This window comes from Protopterus annectens, chromosome 2.part2 (genome assembly GCF_019279795.1).
Source record: "Protopterus annectens isolate FY-2018-M chromosome 2.part2, PAN1.0, whole genome shotgun sequence".
NCBI lineage: Eukaryota > Metazoa > Chordata > Ceratodontiformes > Protopteridae > Protopterus > Protopterus annectens.
Genome location: NC_056730.1, coordinates 1,128,386,664 through 1,128,398,709, shown reverse-complemented (window position 1 = coordinate 1,128,398,709; position 12,046 = coordinate 1,128,386,664). Strand labels below are relative to the sequence as shown.

At 44.3% G+C, this 12,046-nt stretch overlaps 1 protein-coding gene across 1 annotated transcript in view; it reads right to left on the bottom strand.

Annotated features, from left to right (window-relative positions):
- SMC5 (structural maintenance of chromosomes 5) overlaps positions 1-12,046 on the bottom strand; it is a 3,018,525-nt gene that overhangs the window by 2,395,782 nt on the left and 610,697 nt on the right. The window lies entirely within an intron of this gene.

Genomic DNA, 12,046 nt, shown 5'->3' with positions numbered 1-12,046 from the left:
GTCATCACATATGGGTTGTCCTGCCTCAGGTAGCCCTTTGGTCGGCCGGATTCCAAAGTCTGGGTCCGGCGTTGGCTGATGTCGCCCTTTCCCCAAAGTCAGAGCGCCTGGGGTATAAAAGCGTCAGCCGACACCATCTTCCTCAGTGTTTCTTGCCCCAGATGCCAGGTGCCCTCAAAGGAAGGCTAAATTTGGAGAAATGCAATAAATTCCAAACATGCAATATATATATATATATATATATATATATATATATATATATATATATATATATATTTATAAAACAAATACACCATAATAGATAACCCCAGCTAGCTATGAGAGGGAAAAGTACCCAATAAATACCAAAGAGGGGAAGGAGGGAGGGTAAACCTGACTGCAGATGCATACCTATCGGACATCTACATTTATGGTAGGTACAAAACTGTACTATGTCCTTCAAGGATGCATCTGCAGTCATCACATTTGGGTAGAATACCATAGCCAATCTGGGGTGGAGGATCTATGTAAAGGATGGTGTAGCTAAAATGCCCTGCAGGACTGCTGTAGCAAAGCCTGCTCTGGATCTGGAATATAAAGGTAAATTGTAATGCTTGGAAAATGTATACACGGAGCTCCATGTAGCAGCTTCTAAAATGTCCTTGGTAGCCACCCCTCTTAAGAAGGCTGTGGAGGTGGCTGTGGCTCTGGTGGAATGAGGTCTAATGTTAGCTGGCACAGTTTTTCCAGGAAAGGAATAACAAAAACGAATGCAATTCCCTATCCATTTTGAAATTGTCTGTTTGGAAATTGCTTTTCCTTGTGCACCAGCAGCATATGCTACCAACAGCTGGTCAGTTTTTCTGTAGCTTTTAGTTCTGTCCAAGTAGTAGCGCAACTGTCTGTGTATGTCCAGGGTGTGCAGAAGTTTCTCCCCTTTGTTTTGCGGATTTGGAAAGAAGGTAGGCAGGTGAATTGCTTGGTTTAATGAGACCCTGGATACCACCTTTGGCATAAATGAAGGATTGGTTCTCAATGAGACTGTCCTGCTGAAAAATAAGAAATGGCTGTACTGCCATGAGGGCCTGTAACTCAGATACTCTTCTTGCTGAGGTTATGGCCAGAAGGAAGGCGGTCTTCCAAGACAGGAACTGTAGTTCTGCAGATGCTGCTGGTTCAAAGGGAGGCAGAGTTAGTTTTTCCAACACGGGTTAAGGTCCCAAGTAGGCACTGGAGGTTTCCTTGGAGGATTGATGTTTTTAATTCCTCTTAGAAACTGTCTTAGGAGAGGATGAGAAAAGACAGGTGGATCAGTATTGTACTCTGCTGAAATTGCTGAAGCATGAATTTTAATGGAAGAGTAAGACAGGCCACTGTGGAGCATTTCTGCCAAGTATTCCAGGATATATGCCATGTTCATCACTGTCGCATCTAGGCCCTTTGTGGTGCTCCAAGTGTGAAATCTTTTCCATTTTGCTGAATATGCCTTTCTTGTGGAAGGCCGGCGAGCTTCCATGATGATATCCTTCACTCTCTTGGATAGCTTATCCTGAGGAGGAGTCAAGGTATTTTCCAGGCTGTTAGTTGCAAGGTTTTCAGGTTGGAATGCAGAGTTTTGTAATTGTGCTGTGTCAGGAGAAGTGGCCATTGAGGAAGAGGCCATGGTTTCATGCGTGACATGCTCTTTAACAGTGGGTACCAGTGCTGTCTTGGCCAGTCCGGAGCTATCAGAATCACTTTTGGCTGCTCCGTCCTGATCTTCAGTAAGACCTTGGTCATTATTGGAAGAGGTGGAAATGCATACACTGTTAGAGTTCTCCAGCTGAAAGATAGGGCGTCCACTTTCCATGCTTGTGGGTGGTATGTCCTTGAGCAGAATTTCTTCAGCTGATGATTGTGGGGGGAAGCAAAATGATCTATGTCTGGCCTTCCCCATGATTGTGCTATCTGTAGGAAAATGTCTGGGTGCAGCATCCATTCGTGTGCATCCATGATATTTCTGCTTAAGCTGTCCGCCAGTATACTGTATTTTCCTGGCACAAACTGGGATTGCAGCTCTATATTGAGTTTCAAGGAAAGTTCCCATAGATTCATTGCCAGTCTGCAAAGAGGGTAGGAATGGGTGCCTCCTTGCTTGTTTATGTACCACATAACTGTGGTGTTGTCTGTCCTTATTAGCAGGTGTCCTTGATGCAGAAAGAGTTTGAAGGCCTCGATTGCATGTATCACTGCCAGCATTTCCTTTTGGTTTATGTGCATGCGTAGCTCCTTTTGTGACCATAGTCCTTGAATACATCTGCCCTCCATGTGTGCTCCCCAACCGTGGTCTGAAGCGTCCGTTGTAATGGTTTGGCTGGCTACTGGCTTGCTGAAGGGCAGATCCCTGTTTGACTGGCTTGCTTGAGCCCACCACTGAAATTCCTTTTGGAGGCATGGAATGAGTGGGATCAAAGTTTCTAAGCTGTGACTGTGCTGAGTCCATAAACTCCTTAGGTACCATTGTAGTTTCCTCATATGCAGCCTTGCTTGTGGAATCAGAAGAATGCAAGATGCCATGTAACCCAGGGCCTGCAGGATTTTCCTTGCAGTCAGCTGAGTTTGTCTTGTCAGATTCTTGAAGTAATCCGGTAGTTGTCTTTGTTTTTCTTCTGTGAGAAAAGCCATTTGGGTGGTTGTGTCTAGATCTGCACCCAGAAAAGTTATTCTTTGGGATGGAACAAGTCTTGATTTGTGAATGTTGACTGTATATCCCAAGGCCTGCAGTAGGTGGATGGCATAATTCAAGTCCTTTACCAAAGTTTGTTGGCTGTCCGCTTGTATAAGGCAGTCGTCCAGATATGGGTATATTTGAATCCCCTGAAGTCTGCAGTGTGCAATTACTGATGCCAGGCATTTTGTGAATACTCTGGGCGCAGTAGATAAGCCAAAGGGCAATGCTGAGAATTGATAATGCTCTGAACCTGCAAGAAATCTGAGGTGTCTTCTGCAACTTTGTCTGATACGGACATGCAGGTATGCCTCCTTGAGGTCTAGAGTCACCAGCCAAGACCCCTTGTCCAGCATGGGAAGGAGTTGCTGTAGAGTCAGAATTTGAATTTTGGCACAATGAGATAAGTATTCAGTGCGGACAAGTCGAGAATAGGCCTCCATTGATTTTCTTTTCTTGGAACAAGGAATAGTCTGGAATAAAATCCTTGGCCTTGTTCTGAAAGAGGAACCTTTTCTATAGCTTTCATTTGCATTAAGTTGGAGATTTGTTTCAAAGCTTCTGCCCTTTGATTTGGTGGCAGGTCTGGCATGCCTTTTCTTTTTGGCAATGTGTGAAAATGGAACCTGTATCCTCTGTCTATTATTTGCAGTGTCCATATGTCTCTTGTAATACTGTGCCAATTTCCTGAGAATAAAGAAAGCTTTCCGCCCAAAGGTGCTTCTAATTGAGCCCTGGTTGGCGGAGTCAAAGCAAAGTCATTGAGTCTGTTCTTGTGCAGCAGTTGTAGGTCCTGCACTAGCTCTCTGGTTGGGAGGCTGCCATTGACGTCCTCTGTAGGAGCCTCTAGCTTGCCCTCTACCTCTGGCACGCCTGTTCTTGCCTCTCTGAAATCTTTCCGTGTCCGGAAAGGGCCAATTTCTGCTGAATCTTGGTGGTTGGACTTGTAGAAAATCTTTGACTGTTTGTACAGATTTTGCCTTTTCCTCAAATTTATTTGAAGACCTCCTGAGCAGTGGAGCCAAATAACTTTTGCTTTTCCAGTGGAGCATCCAGAAGCTTAGCTTTAACATGGTCTGGCAGAGATTGTTCCTTCAGCCAAGCATGCCTACGTATGACTGCACCTGTCATAGCTGACCTACATGAAGCTTCCAATGCATCATAACCACACTGTAAGAAATGGTTGCTAACCTGCTGGGAGTTATGTACCAGATCCTGAAGTGATTTGCGATCTAGGGGTTCAGGTGACGACAGTTTCTTATGCAATTCATCTAACAAATACTCTTGGTACTGTATCATATGAAATTGACAATTTAATGCCCTCATAGAAAGAGTAGCAGAAGTATACACTTTTTTACCCCATCGCTCTAAAGCCCTGGACTCCCTTTCAGAGGGGAGTGGATTTTTAGTAGTGGCAGCTGCAACCCCTTTAGGGCCCTGGGAAATAGTTTCTGGATCAGCAGAGTGGGCCTTGTAAAGAAAAAAATGAGAGTCCGAGACCCTGTAGTACCTATCGGGTTTGACAGGGGCCGGAGGAAGAGTGTCAGGGGTTATGCTAGACTCAGAGCACACATCATCAATGACATTCAAAACAGGAGGAATAGCCAAAGGTCTATGCTGAGGTAAATGCAGAAAAGTTCTTAATCTTTTCCTGGAATCAGAGAATTCCTGGCCCTGCCATTTGAAATGCTCTCTGATAGTGTGAAGGGTCTCCCCGAAGGATAGTTCTTCAGGAGGGGAGGCCGAGGGGATTGATTCCTCTGCATCAGAATCCTCGTAGGCCGAAAAAGCCTCCTCCTGGTAGTCCGAGAGAGCAGAGCCATCACAGGCCTCCTCTGAGGAGTGGGGATCAGAGGGCTCAACCCTGGGCCTTTTGTCTAGAGGAGGTTGAGAGCCCCAGTCCGGATGGGGTTGAGAGCCCCTAATTAAGGAAATAAGGTCCTCTGCTAAAGTAAGAATCTGTGAACTTGTAGAGGGTCCCTGAGGAATAACCCTGGGAGGCATAGCTTTAGTATGTTTAGCAGCTTTAGCCCTGGTGAATGCCTTTATGGACATGGATGCAGGAGGCCTAGCTGCACCACGTGCTGGTGTAGTTTTGTCTAGAGGAATGGTGTCGGAAGTTTCCAAGACACCAGTTTCTGAAGGAAATTCAATAACCGACTCAGCAGGGGCCTCCAGGGCCGAGTTGTCGGTTGAGCGGTTTCAGGGGTCGGAAGTACCAAGGACTCTGTTTCAGTCGAGACCGAAACACTCGTGGTAGGCCTGGCCATGGTTTCAGCCAAAACCGCGGGCCACGTGTGTCGGTCCTTGTCCTTCCGTTTCTTTGTTAAATGTGAAGTCGGAGTCTCCGACGGCATATTGTATGAAAAACTAGCCCCAAAAAATTCCTCTGCAAACTCCGCCCGACGTCTAAGAGTGCGTTGGTTGAAGGAAGCACAGGCTGAACTGGCCGAGACGTCGTGGTCTGGGCCTAGGCAGCGGAGGCAGTAAGAGTGGAAATCCTTATGAGGTATTTGTTTCCCACAAGTTAAGCAATTATTAACTTTATCTGACATCGGCTGAGGCAAGAAAGAGTCCCCAACGGGGTACTTAGCTTTTGAAGTCTTTGGTAGCTGAATTACAGGAGCTGGCCGACCGGCACTTGCGAACTGCTTCTGCTTCGGGCACCACACGGCAAGAAAGACTGAGGAAGATGGCGTTGGCTGCCCCTTTTATACCCCAGGCGCTCTGACGTCGGGGAAAGGGCGACATCAGCCGGACCCAGACTTTGGAATCCGGCCGAGCGAAGGGCTGCCTGAGTCAGGACAACCCATATGTGATGACTGCAGATGCATCCTTGAAGGACATCTGTAGGAGCCAAGGTCAGTAAAAGGGAGAACATGTAACATACCTTCAAATTAAATTTTTGAGACCACAGTGTAAAAATGAAAGGGCTAATTTAACTGATCTCTTCTGAGAGCAAAAGAAAGAATAAAAACAAAACAAAAAAAGACAAAAAAAAAAATTTGCTCAAAGATGCATTAGCAATGTGAATCACACATGTTAAATGGTATCAAGCAGTATTTGTGATCACCAGTACTTGCTTGGATCAAAATGTACTGAAGTAGAAAAGAAAGAAGAAGATCTGAGATGAGGAATCTCGACCAGACACCAGTGAACAGAACAAACTGCATTATCCATGAGGTTTGCACAGCATGTGAACATAAGCTTTGGTTCTTTTACAGACAACAAAGACTGTGGTACACAATAAAGTAACGCTCTTTCTATGAGGAAAAAACAATGGCTGGGACATAAACACCTACACAGAAAATTAGAAAGGTTCATCATCACTGAGGGGAAATGGTAGTGTTGGTTGAGGCCACCTAGCTGCACTAGCTTATTCCTAAAGCCCTGTGTATGAAAAAAAAAAACAGGGTATGGAGTCTCAACAAACATCCATAAAAGAAGAAACAGCTTGCAAGAAAGATTCCTAGACAGAATTTTACAGATTGACCTAATCTCTTTAAGGTCAGGGAGAAGGGCAAGTTCTTTGTAAACTGAAAAACATATCAGAAGATCGACAAGACAAACATACAACTAAGATCCATTCACCTACAAAACAGACCCATTTCTATACATGCTAGGACATCTGATGACAGGCTGTGAAAAACTGTAGAATATGTTGGGCTACAGACCTAGGACAAAACCTCAGCCTGTAAGACAGGAAGGAAAGGTCAACATTCTGCATGTAAAAGTAGCACTCCCTGCAGAACACAGTAGAGCGTGCATGAGAAACATGTCCAAACAGGAGCCACCTGTCTAAAGAAATGACCATCCTCCATACAGGAGACAAAGGAGGATGAGAAATGTTGGATAAGTGAAAGTTATGTACGTATAATAATGCTAGATCCATGTCATCTTTAATCCATCTCAACTGTTGGGTATTACGGATCCCACAGGATCCAAAGCTGGCAACATTTGGACTTTAAGATCCATGGCTCAGGCTTCTTTCCATATCCATAATTCTCCAGCGTCCTGAAGTCCTCAGAGTTTGCATATCTACAAAAAATAAACCTTTTCATACGGGATGGAGTGAGGGAAAGCAGAGATGGATGAAAGACAACATGAATCTAGCATTATGTTAAGCACAATTTTCTTATCTGATGTTTTCTTTTCCATCTGTCAAGTGTTGGGACAGAGTCCCCAGCTACTAAAAAATACTACAAACCCTCATGGACTCATGGAAGAATATTTCAAAGAACGGTGGAACCAAACGAAGCTCGAGACAGATTACAGGTTCAGCTTGTAGTCATAAACAAATGTGTATAAAGCAGGCCAAGTAGCTGTAGCACAGATATCAACAGGGATTCGAGAAAAGAAAGCCACTGAAGTGGCAACAGCCATAGTAGAATGAGCTTTAAGTGTGTGGGCAGAGAAAATCCTTTGGCCTTATAAACAAACAATGCAATCGGACAACCACCTGGATAGTGTGACCTTTCCCACCTTGCTTTAGAGGAGGAGAGAGAGTTGGTCACTTTTCCTGAGGTCCTTGGTTCTGTGCAAATAGAAGTGTAGTTGCCAATGAACATCCAGCAACTACAATGTATGTTCCCCCTTATTAGAAAAATTGGGAAAGAAACCCATCAGGTTAATTGCCTGATAAAGCATAGTCAGAAGCAGCTTTAAGGAGAAATTTAAGAGTGGTCTGAAGAGTAACCCAGAATTTCTGAAATGATAAATATGATGGCTTATAGGACAAGACCTGAAGTTTTGAAATTCTTCTTGCTAAAGTAACCACCATAAAAAAAAAAAAAGCATTTTCCAAGAAAGGAATTTCAATTCTGTTGTAGCCGCAGGCTCAAAAAGTGTTTCTGGCAAGGCTTGAAGTAAAATCGTAACATTGCAAGGTGAGAAAATGTCCATTAAGGACAGTCGTAGGAAGGTGTCTCACAAAAAGGAATTGAACAGTTTCAATGAAGTAACTTGAGTATGGTCTTCAAAGTGAACATTCAAAATAGTTGCAAACTGATCCTTCATTGTGGAAAAATTATCTCATGTGAAACAAACCTGCTAGAAAATCTAAAATCAATGATAATGGAGCTGAAAAGGGGGTCCAAATTCTTTAGCAGAAGACCTAAATGAAAAAAACGTTTCCACCTGTTTCTACAGACTTTCCTGGTTGAAGGTTTATGAGACAATGACAATATATGGGTCACAAATAAAAGCCTGGAACTTCTGGACATCATCTGAAGTGGAGAAACCAAGTGGTTAGCTTCAGGGCTTTGATGTCTATTCAAGGCATGTCAGACAGATGGGAAATAATCTGGAAGAGGGTCCAGTACCCAGGCAAGATACTCCATGTGAGACAACATAAAATAGAACCATATCTATTGAGCCCAAAAGGGGGCAATGATGATCACCATGGCCTTGTACCATGCGAGTTTCTGCAGAAACTTGGTTATGAGGGGAGTGGTTGATTAAGCAAATAGGAGGACCAGGTCCAAGTACAGACTAAAGCATCCCTCACTGACTCTCCCCCTTCTGGGAAATGTGGGCAAAGTAGCTGCTGCATTTGGTATTGGATGGGGTTCTGAACAGATCATATCAAGGCTGGTCCCGGCAGCTGAATCTGTATCCACCAATTCAGAGACTACTCATGAGGCAGAAAAATGGACTAGTTCAACTTGATTTCTGAGGCATTAGATTTCCCCATGCTGTGCACTGGTACTAAAAAGTGATGCCAAGGCTTCAACCACTACCAAACCCTCATGGCTTCTAAACATAATGGATATGAGCAAGTTTCTCCTTATTTTTTGATGCACCTGACCTTTTGTCTCACTGAATCCCAATCAGACCCTTGGGGAGGGAGTAATGGAAAGCCTGAAATGCTAGGACGACTGCCATGATCTCAAAGACACAGATGTGAAAAAAGGCCTCTGACAAAGTCCAAGGGGTCTTGGAAGTCAACCTTCCCTTGAAATGCACCTGCCCACCCCAGAAGGGAAGTGCCCATGGTTACGGTGGCTACTGGGGAAGGGAGAAGGGACAACATAAAGAAACTTGGAGAAATTAGTCACCACCAAACATGTCTGCCGATTATCTTAAGTCTGACTGGAAAGTGCATGGGTTGGTGAAAGGTAGACCGCTGTACTGAGGGTCCATTGCATCGCACTCATGTGAAATCTGGCATGAAGAATGAGAGAGAGCAAAAGATGCAGGACAAATATCGCTATGCAGTTTTGGTGAGACAGAACCAAGGAGACTCACTGATGTAGTGTCCAATCTGGATTCTGAAAATTTGGCTAGCTGCACATTGGTGACCAGGTGAAAGCATAAATGGAGCAAGGGAATCTGTGGCTCAGAAAAGCAGATCCCTTTTGGTGGCATTTATGAACCAATCATCTAGATATAGAAACACTCAGAACCCCTGCCATCTGAGATGTGCTACAACCACTGCTGTACATTTGGTAAATACTCAGGGGGGGGCTGTGGTAAGACCCAAGGGCAATACCCTGATCTGAAAGTGACTGGCTCCCAGCCAAAGTAAATAGTGTGGGAAGAAATAGCCAGGGAATTGTTATGGCTAGGCTTGTATAGGCCCTAGGGCCGATAGCCTAGTACCAACCTATGAACCTCTGAAAAGCGAAAAAAAACTCCTGGACTGCCTGGCTATCTTTGATTGTAGGCATTCTGAAGGTCCACTGAACACATCTGATCATCCTTCCTTAGAAGAGGTAAAATGAACTTAACCACGACATCTGGAATTTTGTCTGCTTTACAAACTGGTTTAAGTAACTGAAGTCCTGAATGGGTCAGAAGGCCCAGTTTTTCCTCTGAATCAAAAAGAGATTCAAGTGGACCTCAGACCCTTGCTGGTCTGGTGGTACCTTCTGGATGACTCGTTTCTCTGCCAACATTGTGACTTCTTGAACTGCTGCATTCCTCTGTGTGAGCTGAACACAAGTCTTCTTTGAGACATATGGGGTGGGCAAATAAAGGAGGTGACATAGCCTCTGGATAAAACTCTCTGCACCTAAGAATTCAGTGGTGATGCCCGACTAGGCATGAGGATGCACAGACATGCACCCCCCCACACACACACACTCATGCCTCCACAGTGCAGCAATCGGGCAACCTTTCAGGTATGCACATCCAGCTCTTTGCATGCCTGCTGGAACACTAGATCAATACCTTTGCCAGGGGGACCAGTTCCAAAGACCTGGAGAAATACAGACTTCTTTTGGGAAGGGGAATCAGTGCACCATCCCCCCTTTAAGTAATTCTAGGATTCCACCAAATTAAATGACTTCTGAGGGGGGGCATGGGAAGCCACTCCACTTCATCAAATCAGTATCTTCGGTAAACGACTTATGGGGAGTCTAAATAGCTCCGTGCCTCCTCTTACATAAGTGCTTCCTGTGCTCTTCCATGGCAGAATATCCATGAAAGATTCAAAAGATAAAGAGGAACTCTGAACACCTTACTGAGGTCTACTGAAGTTGGCTGTTCCTGAGGAACAGGATGATGTTAAGTACAAACTGTAGATGCCAGAAGAAATCAGGATGGATCCAAGCAAAGTTGAGATACTCTTCTCTGGACAATAAAAAAAACTTTTTGAATGCCTTGAAGTCAGAAGCAGAGGCTGATCTGAAGTGATCATCTGGGGATCAGAGGATTCTGACAAGAGACTCTCAAGATTTGGTCCAGCTCAGCTCCAAAGTGAACACCAGGGCTGAGCTGTGTAATGCTGATGCACCGAGGAAAACGGGCAAATTTGAAAGTCTGACTCTATCCTAATCCCCAGATGCCAACCTCTTGGCTACAGGACCAACTGAGATCATACACTATCGGAGAGTCAAGCATTTAAGGGGGACTGTTGGAGTTGAAGATGAACATGCTGCCAGATCAAAGACTTCCTGCAGGATAACCTCTCCTCCAAAACAGCCAGATCTAGAAGTTGGCTTGGGGAAGGAGAAACAAGTTTAGGGGTTCTACAGCCTAGTCCTGGCACTGCCAGTGCAGGAGGAGCGGGAAAGACTCTCCATCTGATCCTGGGTCCTCAAGAACTTCCACATCATCGTGTCTACATCTGCTTTGGAAAGGTTCCTAGACGACCATAGAGAACTGAGCAATAAGATCATTAACGGCTGCCTTCAGGACCTGTGGAAGGACCTTTTTGACTGCAAAACTGGAGAATGGAACTGAGGGGCAACTGGTTCCAGGGAGAACCTTGGCTTCACAAGCAAAGAGGGAGTAGGAGGGTGGATCCGTATCAGTTCCAAAAAAAGGCAGATCCAAACACTTAAGCTTTGGTGATGGACCCACAGCCCCATTAGGGTCCAGAGACCTTTTTCTCGACTCCTTTTCTTTTGGGAGTCTCATGCTCTTTATCTCTTACCTTCTTCCCTCTGTCTCATCTTTCCTCTTCTCTCAGTCTTCTCTATAGTTTTTTTTTTTTTTTTTTCAAAGAGGGAGAACAAGACAGGTGGGAAGAGGAAGACTATCCCAGAAGTAGCAGGTAGGCCTTTCAGTACTAATTTGAACATGTGGTCTAACAGGGTCCTAGGCAGAACACAGTTGGCAATTATCAAGATGAACAAACCAGAAAAAATACACCCACATTGTACGGGGGTCTTGAGAGGGAATCATTGTACAAGGCTTTTGAGGGGGAATTTTGTAACTGTAAGCAGAACATTTTTTAAATCCCAAAGCCTTGTCAGACATGACTAAAGAAGAAAAGACAACAGCAACTACTAGTACTCTGGCAAAAACCAACAGTACACAAGGAACAAAGCCAAAGTCTGAAGCAGAACAAATCTGTATCAAACACTTTACAAAATATATACAAATGTTAATGTTTTTACTTAAAATTATATAGCTGACAAGCTGGACTCCAAAAAATGTACCCTCAACAGCAAAGAGCAGCTGGTACAGACAAGCATGACTCAAAGGAATCTTATCTACAAGATCATCTCCAAACACCAAGCTCTAAACTGGCACTTAGTGAGAAAGACATCCTCAGTATAAAGCCACATAACACTGAAATTGCACCAAAAATACGAGTTGCTAGCACTATGACAGAGGAATAAAGCATTAACTATATTAGCCCAGTTAACCCAAGTTCAATTAGCAACGTGGACATCTGAGGTGCTGGCAGGGATGAAAGACCATGCCAATCCCAGGATGTGGGAAAGGTGTCCATCTAGACCTTCTCAGTAGGGAGTAGATCTCTGATGTAAACAGGCAAATGCATGGGAGAGAACCAAAAGATACAGCATAAATGAAAAATCCCTTGGTGGAAATAGCCAATGACAAAAAAAAACAAAAAAAACAAAACTGCAGGATGCCCTTTAACTCTGCTCTCACCACAGCCTAAGAACA